General features: G+C 45.2%; 1 protein-coding gene across 1 annotated transcript in view; it reads left to right on the top strand.

The window, feature by feature from the left end:
• Positions 1 to 21031, top strand: part of TTLL2 (tubulin tyrosine ligase like 2) — a 31833-nt gene that overhangs the window by 7815 nt on the left and 2987 nt on the right. Inside the window, exon 2 of the mRNA XM_040351069.1 lies at positions 16144 to 16241. The gene's annotated coding sequence lies outside the window, so the exon portion shown is untranslated. The remainder of the gene's footprint in view (positions 1 to 16143; positions 16242 to 21031) is intronic.

The following is a 21031-nucleotide window of genomic DNA, read 5'->3' as shown; positions in this document are numbered from 1 at the left end:
TGGGGGCAAATTACATTTTCCTGGACCTCCCCAGGTCAGCCTACTATGGACCTCCCCATGTCAGCCTACTATGGGTCAGCTCCACCCTCTCTGACCCCTCCAGGACCACCTCTTTCTTAACCCATAAAGGGGGTCTGTCTACCCACACCAGTGTTCTTTTTTTGTCCTAGCTTCGGACATCTTTTAAAGTTTATTATTATTTTTTTCTTCTTCCATCATCCATCATGTTCGGGTTCAGCCTCTCCCGGTTCAGAAGACCCCCCCATATAGGCTGTAAATATCCTGAGGAGGTGGGTTCTCGTGGTGCTGGGATTGTATGGTACAGTAAAAATGACTGTGTATTATTGGCAAAGGACACTGGCAGTATAAATGCTCCGGAGCCGCATGTGGCTCTTTTGAACCTTTGTCGTGGCTCCGGGGCACCTATTGCGGCCCGTGGAGGACTTTAAACCGGCTGGCCCAACCCTGACAGGCAATGCCGGCCGGTTACACTGCGATCCTGGAGATCGCAGCGTTAACAGTTCGGGCGCGCTGTGATAAATGTCCTGCCCTCCTCCTCCTAGAAGACTAGCTTGTGTGATAGAGCCAGTGTGCTGTCTGTCACACAAGCTGGTCTAGAGGAGGAGGGCGGGACATTTATCAGCGCGCCAGAACTGTTACCAACAGTGGGGGAGCATCGTGACAGCCGGACCGTGACACAGCACAGAACAGTAAGGCTGTGAGGGGCTTACAATGGGGGGGGGGCTGGCTTGCGATGGTGACAGGAGCTAATTATTTTTTAATAATGATGATGATGGTGGGGGCTTGTTTTGCGATGGTGACAGGAGCTAATTATTTTTTAATGATGATGATGATGATGGTGGGGGGGGGGGCTGGCTTGCGATGGTGACAGGAGCTAATTATTTTTTAAAGATATTCATCTTTAAAAACAGGACGTATATATACAATGGGCGGGCGTTAACCGGTTACAGAGAGAAGGGCCCATTGCGGGATAAATGCCTGCAAAGAGGTTCCAAATCAGCATTCCAGCCTCAGAGGGTAAAAAAGGGACAAGACATGATAAATCGCAGAGTCGCATGCAGCTGGATAGACACCTGTTGTCACGGCATTCCAGATCTCCTACGCGCCTACCTCACTTTAGTCGCTCGGACCTGAGCCAAGAGAGGTCAAGACATCAGAAAGCCTCTAGAAAGAGAAAATCCGGGTGCAGACACAGAAGAAGATCCTCTTCTTCGGATAGGTCTTCATCGCCAGCCCAGGCAGAAGAAAGATCCTGTTGGGCCTGATCAACTGAGTTCTTGAGAGGAAAGCAGGTATGCGCATCTTGCTTCAAGGAGGCGGCTCAGGACAATGCTACGAAAGGATGCCAAGTTTAATCCTACATTAAGCACGCAGTCAAGGAAGGGTTAACAAGTGTTTCAAGGAATCCTGCTCATCCTGCTGTATCTTCAGCATCTGCAGATTCAGATCATGTGTTTTCAGTGCGTTTTAACTCTGAAGTCGATAGCGATTCGGATCCATCTGAAGCTGAGATGGTCTTAGAATCGCATACGTTTGATTTTTGCACTGGTTTCCCCCTTGGTAGAGGCTGTTAAGGATGTGATGAAGTGGCAGGAAGAATCGTCGCCTCCAAAGAAACCGCAAAGATACTACCCGCATTTAAAGAAATTGTTACCTTCTTTCCCATTCATTTCTGAAATTAAAGAAGTAATTGACGATGAGTGGGGGGGGGGGTGCCTGAGAAGAAGCTCAATGTGCATAATAGAGTATCAAAGCTGTACGCCTTGGGACACTACGCCTAAGGTGGATGCTTCATTACAGAGATTCACACCGCCCCCCCCACATTATGCTTCCGCTGGAGGATTCGGTCTCTTTTATGGATACTATGGTTCGCAGAATAAACACAGACCTAAAAAGGTTGTATAGTTTGGCTGGAGCAGCCTGCAGACCGGCGGTAGCACTCACTTCTGTGGCAGCAGCCCTTGGACTGGATTCGCACCTGTGCGTTTTTGGTGCTTTTTGCGGATTTGTACTACGGTCCATTTACCATGGTCTCCTATGGAACAAGTTCTGTGGTGCGGGTCTGCAGAATGTGGGGAGCGCTGGGAGTGCATGGGTGTGAATCCAGCCTTCGATTGTGGGTAGTGGAGCTGGTGGATGGTTGTTCGGATGAAAGTCTGGGAAGTGGTAGTTCTCCTTTGCAGTTCGTCAAGACTGCTGTAGCGTTTGTGGCTGAATTGGCTGTCGACCAGGTTAAGATGACAGCAAAGATAATGGCTCATTCCGTCACAGCCCGCAGAGCCTTGTGGTTGAAGCATTGGTCGGCCGATAAGGCTTCTAAGCACAGTCTGTATTCCGTTATATTAGATGGGAGAATCAGCAATTTAGCAGGTTTCAGGCAGCAGGACTGGCCTAATCCCACAGAAGAGAAAAAGACAACAGCAGCCCTTTCGGTTTAACAAAAGATCCAAAAAAGGATTTAGTGCTTACAGACAGTTTTTTAGACAGTGGAAGGGAGCCAGTTAAACCTTCCAGAAACCTTCCAAGCCCAGGGCCAACAAAGCTCCTAAGGCAGGGGTGCCCAACTTTTGAAGAGCGAGGGCCACTTAAAGGGTCACTAAAGGATTTTTTTATATTTTTTTAGCTAAATAGCTTCCTTTACTTTACTGCAGTCCTCATTGTTAGTTTTTGCTGTAATCCTTCTCTGTTCTGAACACTTCCTGGTTGTCTGTTTCCTGATGAAAAAAGTCATGGGAGCTTTCTCTCTGTGGTCACTAATCAAGGAGGTGTGATTACTGTGGGCCAGATCCACAGAAGAATTACGCCGGCGTAAAACAAGACAAAACAAGATACGACTGCATCTGGGCTCGATCCGACTGGCGTACGTCTTAGTACGCCGTCGGATCGTAGGTGCATTTTTCCACCGGCCGCTAGGTGGCGTTTCCGTCGAATTCCGCGTCGAGTATGCAAATTAGCTAGTTACGGCGATCCACGAACGTACGTCCGGCGCATTTTTTTACGTCGTTTGCGTTCGGCTTTTTCCGGCGTATAGTTACCCCTGCTATATGAGGCGTACTCAATGTTAAGTATGGCCGTCGTTCCCGCGTCGAATTTTGAATTTTTTACGTTGTTTGCGTAAGTCGTTCGCGAATAGGGATTTGCGTAGAATGATGTGCTCTGGGGTGGGGGGGCCCCGCAGTGCGCCTCCCTGCCCCAGAGCACCCAACCCCCCCATGTTGAGGGCATGCGGCCTGGTACGGCTCAGGAGGGGGGCCGCTCGCTCATCCCCACTCCTTTCCTGGCCGGCCGGGTAGCGTGCTTTGGATACGGGTCTGGTATGGATTGTGGGGGGACCCCCCCACATCGGTTTTTCGGCGTAGGGGGGGTCTCTTTACAACCCATACCAGACCTAAGGGCCTGGTATGCTCCTGGGGGGGGAACCCATGTCGGTTTTTTATTTAAAATTTGGCGTGGAGTTCTCCCTTTCAGGATGCATACCAAACGCCGCAGATAGAATTGGCGGGAATCCAAGTCGGATCTCCCATCGCTTCTATGATGCGCTCGCTGGAATGTGTTTGTCTATTCCAGCGAGTGCGAGATGTCATCACCATGTCGCCGAGAATCAGCGCGATGCTGTCGTGCTAGAAACACATTCTCGGCAACATGTACTGTATAGTGGAGCCATTTGATCAAGCTTTCTCTTGTTCATTATTTCTTTAAAAAAAAATGTGTTTTTTACTAGCCGTTGCCTCTGCCAGAAGAGTCTCCAAGTTGTGCGCCTTCTAATCTAAAGAACCATATTGTTTGGTGCTCCCAGACAAAGTGGGGATCGAAAGTTTGGGCACCCCAGGTATAAATTTGTATTAATGTGCATAACAAAGCCAAGGAAAGATGGAAAAAATCTCCAAAAGGCATCAAATTACAGATTAGACATTCTTATAATATGTCAAAAAAAGTTAGATTTTATTTCCATCATTTACATTTTTAAAATTACAGAAAACAAAAAAATTGCGTCTGCCATAGTTTGGGCACCCTGCAGAGTTAATATCTTGTACTGCCCCCTTTGGCAAGTATCACGGCTTGTAAATACTTTTTGTAGCCAGCCAAGAGTCTTTCAATTCTTGTTTGAGGCATCTTTGCCCATTCTTCCTTACAAAAGTCTTCCAGTTCTTTGAGATTTCTGGGCTGTCTGTCACGCACTGCTCTTTTAAGGTCTATCCATAGATTTTCAATTATGTTGAGGTCAGGAGATTGTGAAGGCCATGGCAAAACCTTCAGTTTACGTCTCTTGATGTTATCCCCCGTGGATTTTGAGGTGTGTTTAGGATCATTATCCATTTGTAGAAGCCATCCTCTCTTTAATTTGAGCTTTTTCACAGATGACATCAAGTTACCATCCAAAATTTGCTGAAATTTTATTGAATCCATTTTTCCTTCTACTCGTGAAATGTTCCCTGTGCCACTGGCTGCAATACAACCCCAAAGCATGATTGATCGACCCCCATGCTTAACAGTTGGACAGAGGTTCTTTTCATTAAATTCTGTGCCCTTTCTTCTCCAAACATACCTTTGCTCATTCCGGCAAAAAAGTTCTATTTTAACCTCATCGGTCCACAGAACTTGTTTCCAAAATGCATCAGGCTTGTCTATATGTTCATTTGCAAAGTTCAAATGCTGATTTTTGTGGTGTGGATGTTTTCTTCTGATGACTCTTCCATGAAGACCATATTTGTACAAGTATCTCTTTATAGTGGAATAGTGTACCACAACTCCAGTGTCTGTCAGATCTTTCTGGAGGGATCGTGCAGTCAAACGTGGGTTTTGAATTGCTTTTCTCACAATCCTGCGAGCTGTTCTGTCTGATATTTTTCTTGGTCTTCCAGATGTTGCTTTAACTTCCACTGTTCCCGATGACTGCCATTTCTTAATTACATTCCGAACAGAGGATATTGACATCTGAAAACGCTTTGTTATCTTCTTATAGCCTTCTCCAGCTTTGTGAGCGTCAACTATTTTCAGTTTTCTAGACAACTGCTTAGAAGAACCCATGGTGCTGATTGTTGGGGCAAGGTCAGATGAGTCTGGGCATTTAAAACCTTTGAGATTGACATCACCTGGTCTTCCCAGACGTTGATTGAGAACAATCCATGACACTGGCAGGTCTCAGCTTTGCAAAGGGGGCAGTGCATGCTATAAATTCTGCAGGGTGCCGAACCTTTTGCAGACGCCATTTTTTTGTTTTCTGTAATTTTGAAAGTGTAAATGATGGAAATAAAATCTAACTTTTTTTGACATATTATAAGAATGTCTAATCTGTAATTTGATGCCTTTTTGGAGATTTTTCCATCTTTCCTTGGCTTTGTTATGCACATTAATACAAATTTTTACCTGGGGTGCCCAAACTTCCGATCCCCACTGTAGTCCTTAGGCCGATACCGAGCTTTCTACCTAAGGTGGCCACATAATTTCATTTGAACTGGGAGGTCATTCTCCCAGCCTTTCCCGGCTGATGAGTGGAGTAGGTTAGACCCGGTCTCTGCGGTTTCAACCTACCTGAAATGGACTAATAGCTTTTGAAAACAAGATCAGCTGTAGGTTTTTCCCAATGGGGCCTAAAAAGGGTATGCCAGCAACATCTAGAGTTGTGTATTCCTGGTTTGACCATACATATTGCATACAAAACGCTGGGCCTTCCTCCTTCAGAGATCAAAGCACATTCAACAAGGCAGGGCCGGATTAACAATGGGGCTGATGGAGCTGCAGCTCCAGGCCCCTTTCTCAAGATAGGCCCATTTGCCCAAAAAAATAAATAAAAAATAACATTTTTTTTTTTTTTTAAGAATTTTTTTTTTCTAAGATCGAATTTGGGGGGTTGTAGCTCGATGACCAGAGGTCACAGAAACCCCACATTTGGGGGTAGGCATGGGAAGAGCTACCCCACAACTGGTTAAAATATGGGACAGCTATCATGTATGGTTCCGGAGATACGGGCCTGCTTGCACAGCCTGTCAGAAGCTACACACTACAGCAGACTGATAGGATCACAGTGCTTATAATAATTATTTGTATATTACTCATGGTAATTAACCCCTTGCCACCCAGGCCAATTCTGACACTTCTCTACTACATGTAAAAATCATCATTTGTTTTTTGCTAGAAAATTACTCTATGGTGGTCTTTGCACTTTTTATGTTGCAGGGTACAGAGCTGCACGATTCTGGCTAAAATGAGAATTGCAATTTTTTTGCTTAGAAGATAGATCACGATTCTCTAACGATTGTTGCGGCGTAACATCATCTTTCACATAAAAAAAAAAAAATGGGCTAACTTCACTGTTTTGTTTTTATGGTTTTTATTATTCATTGAAGTGGGAAAATGCAGTGTGACATAACATATTGCAGCAATAGCCATTGTATTCCCTAGAGTCTCTGCTAAAATATATATAATGTTTGGCAGTTCCAAGTAATTTTCTAGCAAATAGTATTGCTTTCTAACTTAAGAAACAAGTGTTGGACTTTAAGTGGTTAAATTTAGTTACAATGTTAGTTGGTTACAATGTTTCATTTTGTTTACAAACTTCGCAGACTGCCCAGATTTGTTCTTTACACACAGAAGTGTATCCCTTTGATCTAAGAAGGAAGTGTCAGTTACAATGTTTCCTGTTAAAAACTTGGCAGACTGCCCAGATATTTTCTTTTGACAGCTGAAAGTCTCTCCACTTGTTATATGAAAGGATCAGCAAACTCTGCATTGAAGATCGTCAGGGGGGTTGAATCGAGATCACGATTTTTTTAACGATTAATTGTGCAGTTCTAGCACGGTATTTGCGCAGCAATTTTTCAAACATGTTTTTTTGGAAAAAAATGTTTCATTCATTAAAAAAACAGTTAGTTAAGTTAGCACAATTTTTTTTGGTATCCTAAGCGATGCTTTACATTTTTTTAGGTTACATGTTTAGAGTTACAGAGGAGGTCTAGTACTAGAATTATTGTTCTCGCTCTAAGGCCCCATACATACGATAGAATCCATCCGCTGAAAAATCCCAGCAAATGGGTTTCAGCGGATAGATCCTATGGTGTGTACACTCCAGCGGATCTGTTTCCGCGGATATTTCTCCCCTGGGATGGATTCCAGCAGATCGAATATTTGCTGACATGCTAAACAAATCTATCTGCTGGAATCCATCCCAACAGATGGATCCGCTGGTCTGTATAGACTCACCGGATCCATCCGTCCGAAGGGATCCCCCGCATGCGTCGTAATGATTCGACCCATGCGTGGAGTTCCTTATATGACAGCGTCGCGCATGGTGCCGCGTCATAATCACGGCGACGGCGCGACACATCATCGCCAGAGGATTTCGGCACGGATTTCAATGCGATGGTGAGTACACTCCATCGCATTGGAAATCCACTGAAATCCTCGAGAGGATTTATCCGCGGAAACGGTCCGCTGGACCGTATCCGCGGATAAATCCTCCCGTGTGTATGGGGCCTAACGATCGTGGCGTATGTAACCTGTGTGTATCTGGCTCTGATACCAGTGCCTACCCAGCCACTGACTAGTGTCTCTCCCCAGCCTGTCCCCACACACCCTCTCACCTGCTGACCTGTGGATGGGGGAATCACTCCTGCAGTGTTATTGTGTTCTGCCAGTGCGTACAATGATCAGTGTTGCTAACTTTAGCTGGCAGCACTGATTGTTTTAAGAAAAAAAAACAGGCTGGTTGTACTCAAGTTGATTAATAGATTGACTTGTGTAAAACCAGCTAGCCCATACATAGATTGACTATGGCTGGTCTCTGCATAATTGGCGTAATTTCAATCCATGTATGACCCGCTTAACCACTACTCAATCCCTAAATATCCTTCCACTCCTGTACATAGTGCTCACTGTCATACTCTCCACACTCCTCTCCTGTACAAAGTGCCCACTGTCATACTCTCCACACTTCTCTCCTATACATAGTACCCACTGTCATACCCTACACACTCCTCTCCTGTACATAGTGCCCACTGTCATACCCTCCACACTCCTCTCCTATACATAGCGCCCACTGTCATACCCTTCACACTCCTCTCCTGTACATAGTGCCTGCTGTCATACACTTCTCTCCTGTACTTAGTGCCCACTGTCGCACCCTCCACACTCCTCTCCTGTACATACTGCTCACTGTCATACCCTCCACACTCCTCTCCTATACATAGTGCCCACTGTCATACCCACCACACTCCTCTCCTATACATAGTGTTCACTGTCATACCCTCCACACTCCTCTCCTATACATAGAGCCCACTATCATACCATCTACATTCCTCTCCTGTACATACTGCCCACTGTCATACCCTCCACACTCCTCTCCTGTACATACTGCCCCATCATACCCTCCACACTTCTCTCTGGTACGTACTACCCTCTGTCATACCCCCTCACTCTTCCTGTACATACTGCCCATTGTCATACCCTTCACACTCCTCTCCTGTACATAGTGCTTTTTTCCATACCCTTTGTACTCCTCTCCTGTACATAGTGCCCACTGTTAGACCCTCCACATTCCTCTCCCTCACCTGCACATACTTCCCACTTATATACCGTCCATACTCCTCCCCTATGTCGCTTACCCACAAAAACAGTTCTTTAAAATTATACTGAATATCCTCAATGTTACCAGCTCTAGAATGGACACACTTTTGTTAGTTCAACTAAAGGAAATATCAGTTCTCATATTTGTTCTGCCCCATTATTAGTACTCATTTAATTTTGTGATTACTACTATGATGTATAGAGGAACATCGGGGATCTCAGCTACTCTAAATATAGCACTTATATAAAAAAGTGGCCCTGAAAATATTTTTTAAATGTTGGCAACTGTGCACTTAGGCACTGCCCAAGGGCCACCGTCCACCGGGTCAGTAGGGGGCCCCATGAGAGGCTCCTGGGATCCTGTGATAATAAAGCGGTAGTAAACTTTCCTGACATTACTACTTTTTAGAGGCCCTGGGGTAGGTTATGCCACAACGTACAAGTATGCACAGCATATTAGCACATTAGTGTACACTTCAATTTTCAGACTGAGCCCTCCCGTGCTGCGATGAATCAGGCGGGGCCTGGACACTTCCATCTTCACCCGGTCTTCCTTCTGGGTTCTGTGCCTTTGGTCACTTGCCTTGGCTGGGCTGCGTTCATGTCATTCCCACGCATTTATTTATTATTTATTACACCCCATTCACACCTCCGCGACAAAACGCCCGACGCCGGCCGCTCGTGCCGCTGGACGGGAGAATTCCCATTGCTGTCTATGAGATGGTTCACATCTCATAGACGCCGTACACCTGCGGCATGAAAAAAAGTCCCGGACCCTTTTTTTCAGGCGGCATTGGCGTTCGGCCATACAAAGCAATAGGAAGGATTTGTAAAAAAAAAGTTACACTATTCGCGGCAAAATACGCCGCGTACGCGGCGTTACTTGTCGCGGAGGTGTGAATGCAGCCTAAAAGGCCCCACCAAAATCCTCAGCACCAGGCCCATGATGTTCTTAATCTGGCCCTGCAACAAGGAGTATGGCAGCATCCTGGGCAGCATACACAAAGGTCGCCCTTGAGGTAGTTTGCAGAGCAGCAAGCTGGAGCGTGCTCAACACCTTTTATTAGGCATTACAGGCTTAAAATGGCCTGTCCGCCTGAGGAAACATTTGGCTCTACGGTTATTACGGCGACTGTTGCCCATTAAAAAATTTGAGTAGCATTGCATTGAGGATTTGGCTTATTTTTTGTCTTCCCTCCCTTCTTAATATTGCTTGGTACATCCCATAGTAGGCTGACATGGGGAGGTCCAGGAATAAGGAAAATTGTTATCCATACTTACCGTAATTTTCCTTTCCTGGATCCTCCCCATGTCAGCCGGGGATTCCCACCCAATTTGTCCGTCACAAGGTGGGTATTTTTGAACACTGGTGTGGGCAGATAGTCGCCCTTTATGGGCTAAGAAAGAGGTGGTCCTGAAAGGGTCAGAGAGGGCGGAGCTGACCCATAGTAGGCTGACATTGGGAGGTCCATAGTAGGCTGACATGAGGAGGATCCAGGAAAGGAAAATTACGGTAAGTATAGATAACAATTTTCTTTATTTTTTCAGCACTACCTAGAGTTCCGCTGTAAGGTAAACATTTAAATTTCACCTGAAATTTTAACTAAAGATATATGCTCAGTTAAAAAACACAATACTTTCTGTGACGGTATCGGTATGATATCCCCGTCAACGTTCCCTTCTTCCCATAACGAAAATCACCCCAATATTCCACGAGGAGGGATATCCCTGGAGTCGCCCAGAAAGCCACACATGAGACCAGCTTACTGCTTGAACAACACAGACTTTAATGTTATCACACACAGCTTATATGTCATTTCCAAAACTGTTACAATGACAAATCTCCGCCCCCCTCACACTGGGGCTTCCATACAGATTATAGGTAGACACGACGGGGCCGATGCTGAAACACATTTTCTTTAGACAATGACATCAATGACGCTGAGCACTAGCTGTACTGAATACATCAACCAGACCGCTCGACCCCGCATATAGAGAGATAATTACCACAATGAAGCAATCAGAATAATTAACACAAGCCACTTAAACCCAGCTCTCCTTCACACAACACAATAGATCAATTAACCTTTAGAAATAGTGAGGGGACATTAGCACATCAATAACCTGGCTAGCAGGGAGCAGTAAACTGAGACATATAGGCAAATGTATCACAATGGCCCCCCTTTTGCTCCCTGCTCCGGCAAACCCGGTTGGACCTTCCCTGGTCCAGTAGGGTTGACGGGTTCAGAGCTATTAGTCAGAGGTTAACTCCGTTTGGCATGACTGACCTCCCTTGGCAACTGCTTCAGACTCAGGTATGTCACCGGGTCGTCAGATCACACGCCGGTCAGTCCCCAAGTCTTTGTGCGATCTGCAAAGTCACCAGAAGTCAGTGTGAAGACAGCGAATGGGTCTGTGCGCCGCCGTCTAGGTGTCCCGCTATGGGAGGGGGCAGGTTATGGCTCTGAAGTGACAATCCCAGGAGATTCATAAAAAGAAAAAGTTATATTTGTTGTAGCACTGGTGCTCAGAGTCCGGGGGGGGGGGAGAGAGGGGACTCAGAGCCCCATAAGGTCAGCCACCCCCTGCTCCCTCCGCAGCCGCCGGTTCTCCTCCTCCATGCGGCTTATGCACTCCTCCAGCTCTATGTACTCACGGATCAGCTCCTGCTTGCTCATGTCCTGCAGGCTCTCCACGTGGTCCTTCATCATCAGGAACTGGGTGGTGGTGTAAGGGGCCACCGGTGGGCCCTTGGCGAACATCTCGGCACGCATCTGGGACGCCCGCTGCGACTCCCTCTCCTCCAGTCGCTTCTTCTCCTCCCAGGTCAGCTTGTTATACGGCTTCCAGGACCTCTTCTTCTTGAAGGGTGGCCGGCGGTGCCTCTTTCTGCCCAGCTCCCTCCAGGGCCCCTCCGGCTCAGGGCTGTCGCCCATGACCAGCTGACAATGGTGTTCCCTGTTGTCCGTAATAACAGATTGTACCATGAGGGCTTCGTAAGGGGTGCCCAATGGTTCTTCCTGACCCAGCTCCTTTGGATCCCAAGCCGAGTCTACACAATGGGCTGCTGCTGGTGGGCGGTACCCAGGTTGAGACCAATTTGACCTGGTGTTGTCATTCATGGGGCAATTCTGCTTGAAGTGACCCAGCTGTTTGCACCGGAAGCAGCGTTGTTCGTTGCCCTCCTGGCGATGATAGCGAGGGCTAGATGTCACCGGTCTGTTAGGAGGTTGGTATCTAGCGGTTGGTGGGTGTGAGGGCACCGTTTGTGGTGGAGGTTGTTCCTGTGGTGTGACCTGGTTCGTCTTGCGAGTATCCGCATATTCATCCGCCAACTTCGCGGCCTCTGGTAGAGTCATGGGCCTGCGATCTCTCACCCAATCCTTGACGTCCGTCTGGATGTGATTGTAAAATTGCTCCAGGAGCATTAGTTGCAAAATGTCCTCTGCGGTGGTGGCCTGGCTGCTGTTAGCCCAGTTAGAGGCCGACCGGGACAATTGGCATGCCCATTCCGCATAAGAGTCTTTCGTGGTTTTGCGTGAGTCCCTGAACTTCTGTCGGTGGGACTCTGGGGTTACTGCATAACGAGCCAGGAGCACTTCTTTAACCCGGGCGTAGCTATGGATATCCTGATCTGGCACGGTCCGGAAAGCATCAGAAGCTTTGCCTGACAGTTTGCCTGACAATATTGAAACCCAGTCTCCTCTAGCTATTCGGTGCAGGTTACATTGTCGCTCAAAATCCGCCAGGAAGTTATCAATCTCACAGTCCTTTTCATCAAAAGCTTTAAAAGCGCTAAACGGAATCTTCCTTGCGTCTGCTGTGCTGTACTCACTGTTCGTAGAAGGTGCGGCTGCTTGTTGGACTGCTGCCAGTTTTAACTGTAGCTCTGCATCCCTTATTTGTTTATCCTTCTGTAGTTCTGCGTCCCTTATTTGTTTATCCTCCTGTAGCTCTGCGTTTACTAACATGTCCATCACTTTCAGTACCACATCTGGCGTTGGGTTCGGGCCGAACCACGCTAGCTTCTCTCTCATTAGCTTGTTGGCTGGCGATTCCTCCTCCTGAATCACTGGTGTCTCCATCTCTTGTACTGCTGGCGTTGCTGCAATCCCGTCCTCCTGGTCTAGCTCCATTGATTCTGCTATGATGACCCGCTTGGTTTTGTTGCTAGCAATCCTTCCACGAACTTCCAGTAGTTCTTCCAGTGTCTGCTTGGAATCCGGGTGTGAAGGGGAATAGAAGGGAAAAATCCCACTGCTACCAACCAATTGTGACGGTATCGGTATGATATCCCCGTCAACGTTCCCTTCTTCCCATAACGAAAATCACCCCAATATTCCACGAGGAGGGATATCCCTGGAGTCGCCCAGAAAGCCACACATGAGACCAGCTTACTGCTTGAACAACACAGACTTTAATGTTATCACACACAGCTTATATGTCATTTCCAAAACTGTTACAATGACAAATCTCCGCCCCCCTCACACTGGGGCTTCCATACAGATTATAGGTAGACACGACGGGGCCGATGCTGAAACACATTTTCTTTAGACAATGACATCAATGACGCTGAGCACTAGCTGTACTGAATACATCAACCAGACCGCTCGACCCCGCATATAGAGAGATAATTACCACAATGAAGCAATCAGAATAATTAACACAAGCCACTTAAACCCAGCTCTCCTTCACACAACACAATAGATCAATTAACCTTTAGAAATAGTGAGGGGACATTAGCACATCAATAACCTGGCTAGCAGGGAGCAGTAAACTGAGACATATAGGCAAATGTATCACACTTTCCTTTTAAAACTTGATATCACCATCCTCCTTCTCTCTTATCCACTCCTTTTCCTCTCTGTAGATGCACAATTTACCTTTTAGGTCTTTGTTGATTGTTCCATGTTATTACCTTCCTTAATTAGAAATTGCTCAGATATGTTTTACTTTTCATAGCATGTTTATGCCTCCTTCTGGAAGGTTGGTATCCGTACATACCTTCACTATGTACATTATTAACCTCTCTATGTATGTATGTTTTACCCTTCCTTTAAGAATTCTTAATAAAAAAAGATTAAAATGAAGGGCCAGTTCACACCACATGCAGCCCTGTGCGTTTTCTTTCTGCATCAAAAACGCATGGAAAATAGGTTATATGGTTTTCAATGGCATAGTTCACACCAGTGCTTGCAGTTTCAGAAATGAAAGTATAAATTCCTTATTTAAGGTTAAGAAAAAAGAGGGGGGGAAATGCACTGGACTACATCAAAAACACATCAAACACACGCATGCAGAAAAGCACCTGGACCGCGTTTCTAAAACTTGATATAACTTTGTATTATGATCTATATTTTCTTTAACCACAGCAGTTTTACTGCTACAGTGCACCCGATCACGTATATACATGTGATCCGACACTTCCAGGTAGGGTGCACTGCATGTCCGCCGCCACCTGCCTATGTAAACAAAGCAGATCTCAGTTCTGACGGGGGAAGGGATGGAGATTGTGTCTTTGCAAAGTAGAGAATAAGGCTACTTTCAAACTGCTACCTTGGCCGCGCTGACTGTAAAGTGCCGCTCATTTTAGCGGCACATTAACGTTTTTTTATCTGTGCTTTTCGGCCGCTAACAGCGGAGGAAGGGGTTAAAATCATCCATGTTGCGGTGCTTCCAAAGAACTTTTCAGGTGCTTCAGAAGTGCTGCCCATGCATTCCGATGGGCAGGGGCAGTTTAGAAACTGTCCTGAAGATGCTGCTTGCAGAACTTTTTTTTCCCATCCTGCAAGCACACTGCCCCAGTGTGAAAGTACTCGGGCTTTCACACTGGGGTGACATGGGAGGCAGTTTTCAGGCACTTTACAGGTGCTATTTTTAGCGCTAAAATGCCTGAAAACTGCCTTCATTGTGAAAGGAGTCTAAGTTCCATCTATTCCCCTGGTAAAAGCATCTCCCAGAGTTCACATAAACACTGGTTAGGTACACAGTTAACCCTTTGATCGCCCCTGATGTTAAAGCGGGGGTTCACCCTAAAAAAAAATGCTAACATTACATTAAGCTCCATTCTGACTTTGACTGTACGCTGATCTTTTTTTTTTTTTTTTGACATACATACCGTTATATCTTTATTCCCCCCCCCTGCTTCCGGGTATGAATCCCACGGGAGTAGGCGTTCCTATACACAGGCTAATTGATTGACGTATGACATAAGCTTCCCCCCAGCGCATACGACCGCCGAAAGAAGCGGAATGTCGGTGTGCAGGCGCCGTTTAGCGCCCTATAGAGCCGACCCGGCTTCTTTCGGCAACTCGTGACGCGGCCGTATGCGCCGGGGGGAAGCTTATGTCATATGTCAATCAATTAGCCTGTGCATAGGAACGCCCACTCCCGTGGGATTCATACCCGGAAGCCGGGGGGGAAATAAAGGTATAACGGTATGTACAGCAAAAAAAAAAAAAGATGTACAGTCAATGTCAGAATGGAGCTTAATGTAATGTTAGAATTTTTTTTTAGGGTGAACCCCCGCTTTAACTCCTTCCCAGCCAGTGTCATTAGTACAGTGACGGTGCATATTTTTAGCACTGATCACGGTATTAGTGTAACTGGTTCCCAAACAGTGTCAAAGGTGTCAGTGTCAGAATGTCTGCTGAAATATTGCTGTCCCGCTATAAGCCACTGATTGCTGCCATTACTAGTAAAAAAAAAATTGTAATAAATAAAAAATACCCTATAGTTTGTAGACGTTATAACTTTCTCGCAAACCAATCAATACACACTTACTGTGTTTTTTTTGTTTTTTTTTACCAAAAATATGTAGCAGAATACACATTGGCCTAAATGTATTAAGAAATTCAATTTTTTCAAAAATTGTTATTGGATATGTTTTATAGCAGAAAGTTGACAGGCTTTTGTTGTTTACAGTGCAAAAAATAAGAGGCAGGGCCGATCCACCCTATAGGCTCACTATGCAAGCCGCTTAGGGCCCCGCAAAGCTGCAGGAGGCCCCCCAAATTACTAGAGGCCCCGCCTGGTGAGAAGTCATTTTTGGCCCCTCACCCCGCTTCTCAACTTGCTGGCTGCATGGGAAGAGGTAAGAAGTCAGCCCCCCCCCCCCCCTTCTCACTTTAATGTAAGATGTCAGTTCCGATAGCAGAACACTCCCTCCCCCTGCTTCTCAACTTTAATATTTAATGTGACATGTCACTGTCGGCAGTGCCCCCCCCCCCCCCCACTTCTCAACTTTAATGTGACATGTCATTTTGCTTAGGGCCCCAGGGAGGTCAGGATCAGCACTGATAAGAGGCGATCAAATACCACCAAAAGAAAGCTCTATTTGTAGGAAAAAAATCGATAAAATAATTTTTGGGGTACAGCGTTGCATGACCGCGCAATTGTCAGTTAAACTAACGTAGTGCTGTATTTTAAAGAATGGCCTGGTCATGAAGAGGGAGTAAATCTTCAGGAGGTCAAGTAGTTAAAAAGCCATCTACTTTATAATTTTATCTAGTTGAGTCATTATGTCTGATTGTCTGATGCTCTTTGCTTTCTCTGTTGCAGCTTCACCTTGATAACCTGGGTTTTCAGGAATGCACTCAACTTTCCTGTTTAGGAAACAATGAAGTACTACGTACTCTGACGTCGTTTACCATGACTAGGTAAGATGCTGCTCTTTAAATTACAGTGATATGTTTATTTTCTAAAGCAGCTGTCATGGTACTAGTATGTAGCAAAGAAAGTTTCTTACCAACATTTATAAATTATTCTTACTATTTGCGCTAACTATTTACACAGCATAATTTATATTGGAAAGTAAACATATAGCACTTATTCATCGCTAGGAGTATATTATTTGCTTATGGAAGCTCAACAACAATAAAAAAGCACAAAGTTAAATGGAACAAAGGACAGAACTTGGTGTAAGCATGTAACCTATTTACTAAATCAATCTTTGTAACCATTTGTTTTCTAGATCTAGACATCCAATAATAAATTATTTATGCCCTCACAATCTGACTCTCTGGATATCTTTACAGACACTTCTACATATTAGTATAGTGCACTTGTGCCCAGCCTATTGACTAAATATTTTACATATTTTTAACAAAATACACTGAGCAAAATGATAAACGCAAAATGTTTGTGTTTGCCCCTATTTATCATGAGTTGAACTTAAAGCGGTGGTTCACCCTAGAAAAAAAAAGTTTCTACCATGAAATCCAGCATACTAGCGTGAGCTACAGTATGCCTTTATTTTATTTTTTTGCCCCGTACTCACAGTTTAATCCGGTAGTTAAGTTTCAGACTCCCCGCGGTGAATGGACGTTCCTATGCAGAGGGAACATGATTGACGGCCGGCTATGGCGCGTCACGCTTATCGAAAATAGCCGGAGTAGGACTCGGCTCTTCACGGCGCTATACGGCGCCTGCGCACAGACTAGGAGCTGACTGCGCAGGCGTCGTGAAGAGCCAAGTCCTATTTAGGCTATTTTCAGGAAGCGTGACGCGCCATAGCCGGCCGTCAATCATGTTCCCTCTGCATAGGAACGCCCATTCACCGCGGGGAGTCTGAAACGTAACTACGGGATTAAACTGTGAGTACGGCGCCAAAAAATAAAATAAAGGCATACTGTAGCTCGCGCTAGTATGCTGGATGGCATGCTAGAAAAAAAAAAAAATTTAGGGTGAACCCCCGCTTTAAAGATGTACGACTTTTTCTACGTACACACAAGGCCTATTTCTCTCAAATATTGTTCACAAATCTGTCTAAGGCCCCTTTAACTCTTATACGACTTATCCCACGATTTTGGACTGCAAAATCGCATGACAAGTCATTCCCTTCAATGACTACCATTCATATTAGCACGACTTAAGTCGTAACAACTTCAAAGTAATTCCTGCACTACTTTTTTTCTGAAGTCAGATCAAAGTCAGATCCCGTATTAAAGGATCCGACTTTGGCATGCATAAAGGGGAGTCCTGTGATAATGTGTATTGTAGTTTAGGGGACAGCAAGGCTAGCCTAAAGGTCATGTCTCTGAGTCATCAGCTGTAGTTAATTAGCTCACCTGTTGTCTGCTGAGGGAATAACGTGTATTGGTGGCTCGTTATGTAACCATTGTGTGATGTTGTGGGTGGATCCAGGTCATATTTCCTGTTCTGGCAATATCCTTGATTGTATATAAGTGACTGTATTTCTCAATAAAGTGTCAGACCTGCTTGAACCTCAAACAGAACAGTGTCTCGTTAAATGGGGGGAATTATTTTTATAGGTCTTAAGGGTAGATAAATCAGGCATAGGAAAACATGAAAGTATAATAAAAACCATAAAGGCAAAAATAGGATTTTTGTACTCACCGTAAAATCCATTTCTCTGAGTTCATGGACGGACACAGCAGCCTTTGACCTTAGGGTTATATCCGCTTCCTAAGGTCAAAGGCTGCTGTGTCCATCCATGAACGGAAGAGAAAATAAGGTTTTATGATTCACCTGTCTCGACTTCTCCACCTCAGATACCCAGAATACATGTTATCACCCAATGACCAGTCCAGCACCGCACCCTGATCATCTCTCTACAACTTGCTTCAAAATGTTTGCTCAAGTCCCCATGCCCTTCTTCTCCCTGAACTCTTCGAGGCCTACCCCCTTCTTCTCCTCCTTACTCTTTTTCACGCCTTTCTTCATCTCCTCCTTTATTCTCTAGCACTTACTCTTTTTTCTTCCGTTCATGGACGGACACAGCAGCCTTTGACCTTAGGGTTATATCCGCTTCCTAAGGTCAAAGGCTGCTGTGTCCGTCCATGAACTCAGAGAAATGGATTTTACGGTGAGTACAAAAATCCTATATTTCTCAAATGTATTATTATCTAAAGCCATCATCTCTTCCATACGCATCATATCGTTTACAGTAGAAACCCATAAGGACAAAGGAGGGGTAACGACTGTTTTCCAAAACAAAGGGATTAATTGTCTGGCAGCTGACAAAAAAAACGTAGCAGGTTCTGTTACTGTGATGCCATCGAGCCTAGGAGCATAGATAGGAGTGGGTGTCAAGGATTCATCATAGAGGTTACTGTATATGGAGAAAATCTGAGACCAAAAAGGGTTGCTCTCCCACCAGATGTGGAGATATGTGCCCTCAGACGAGCCACACCGTCAACATGTGGCCATTACTGATGGGAATATCTTATGCATGGAGTGAGGGTCCCAGTACTATTTGGAGTTTGAAGTTATTTTATTTTATTTAAAAAACGCACTGCAGTTCATTAAGAATGCATTAAAAACGCATCAGAATATGCATGCATCCAGAATGAGTTTTTGTAATTTGAACTGTAAGCAAAAACATCCGGGAAGCGTTTTTGTGGGTCTAAAGGGGGAAAGGAGCTACGATTGTAGGCCTAAAAGCTCCCTTCTTCTCATTACTGACAGTTGAATTGCCTATCCTAACACCAGATAGATTGCTGTGGAGAAGCAAAAAAGTTTGCTTCCTATTTAGACATACCTCTAGAATTCCCTCTTTGGAATAACCCTACCCTCAACCAGATGCATACTCTTCCTGATTTCACATTTTTAAATCACAATAAAAATATCCACTCCTTTGATCAACTACACAGACAATATGAGCTGTCCCATAAATCCTTTCATAGATACCTGCAGTTTTGGCATGCTTTACAGGCCCAATTTGGTCTCAAAGCCCTAGATTTTTTAATTATTTCCCAATCAGGGTGCTCAGATCACATGGTCAAGGGGTTAATTTCTATCATTTACTCTCATTAGTTGATTGTTAAAATATGTGTTACACCATGGCCAGCCTAACTTGGTTGGTGGTAGATATCTCCAGACTTGACAGACGAGGATTGGGAGGAGGCCTGAGCCTCGTATTTGAGAGTCACCCCCCAGTAAATAACAAACTAATTCAAGTTTACATCATTCGCCAATCATATCTCACTCCGATTCACTTCTATGCCATTGGCCGTATCTTTACCTCAAATTGTCTACAATGTTCTCAACTAGGAGCTGAGTTTAATCACGTAATGTGGATCGGTCTAGTCATAGCTAATTACTGAAAACAGGTTAAAGACTTGCTATGCAATCTTCTTTCTAATTCCATCCCATTCACCCTGGAATTATGTTTGCTAGGATTACTTGACAAAGAACTCTGGCCCAGATACATTAGAATATTTTGAAAGAAACCTTATTCTTGGCACAGAAGCAGATTAAACTTGTGGGCAGGTGCAGAGTGCTACGATGGCAGTAACACACACTCAGTCCAGTAGAAGTTGAAAAACTTGTAATGAAGTCACAGTAAAACAGTTCTCAACAAGCCTAATGAAAGGAGGCCCAACCAGGAAACACTCACGGAAATAAATAGTGTGTAGTGAAGCAGGTGTCAGCTGAGCTGACAGCATTTGTCTTGAGGGGCGGAATGCGGCCTAGCAGATCCAAACACAAGTGGGGAGGTTTCCGGGAGAGTGGAAAATCTCTACACTTTACCTCCTCGTCTAGAACCTTTCCCTACTGCTAATACTGTCCCTGAATGTGCGTCAAACCCAGGAACCAGGGTCTTAAATAGACTTTGCCACATCTAAGATGGCTGCCAGAGTTACATGGGTGGCCAGCATTCCCCAGTGACCCAGGAAATCATAGAGCAGCCTTTATCAACCAGTGTGCCCAGGCACCCTGAGGTGTATTCAGGGGTGCCTTGGCAAAATACCTAGAATTTGCCCCAAAAATTTATACAAACCAGGGCTTTCTATTACTTTCTATCAGGGCTTTCTATTAGTTACACAAAGCCACAGCTTTTCATTGTGCACCATAACACAACCTTCTAGCTGCCAGTGTCCTGACAACCAATGATGTCATCGGCTAATAAGAAGGACACTTCCGTCGCCCCTCTCCTTCAGCACTGGGGTCACATTAGATGAGTGAGGGAGAGAAACCGAGGGATAAATTTTGCTATAAAAATGCACTGATCAATGTAAAAATGGCACTGGCAGGGAAGGGGTTAACACTAGGGGGCAAACAAGGAGTTTCCCTCAGTATATTATAACTTTTTGGGGGGTGGGCTGCCAAGGACATGACAGAGATCACTGTTCCTGATCACTAGGAACAATAGATCTCTGTCATGTCACTAGGCAGAACGGCGATCGCGGATCTCCGGTGGACATTGAGTCTGCCTGACCCACGCACACGCTCCCGCAGCGTGCGCAGGAGCGTGCCGCCGGTGGTGCGTGCCCAAGCCGACGTACAATGACTGTGGTTCACGCAAGGGAGCCAACCTGCCACAGTAAGCGGTTAATGCTTGTCCCCTTCAATATATTCCCTATTTGCACTAATACATTGCTGCAGTCTTGTTTTCCACTGGTCGAAGGCATGGTGAAAATCAATTTCTGTCAACTGTTTGAATACATCCGCCGTTTTCTTCTTTACAGCATCAACTGACTCAAAA

This window comes from Rana temporaria, chromosome 4 (assembly GCF_905171775.1).
Source record: "Rana temporaria chromosome 4, aRanTem1.1, whole genome shotgun sequence".
NCBI lineage: Eukaryota > Metazoa > Chordata > Amphibia > Anura > Ranidae > Rana > Rana temporaria.
Note: the sequence above shows the minus strand (reverse complement) of the source record. Positions and strands in the feature narration are given on the sequence as shown.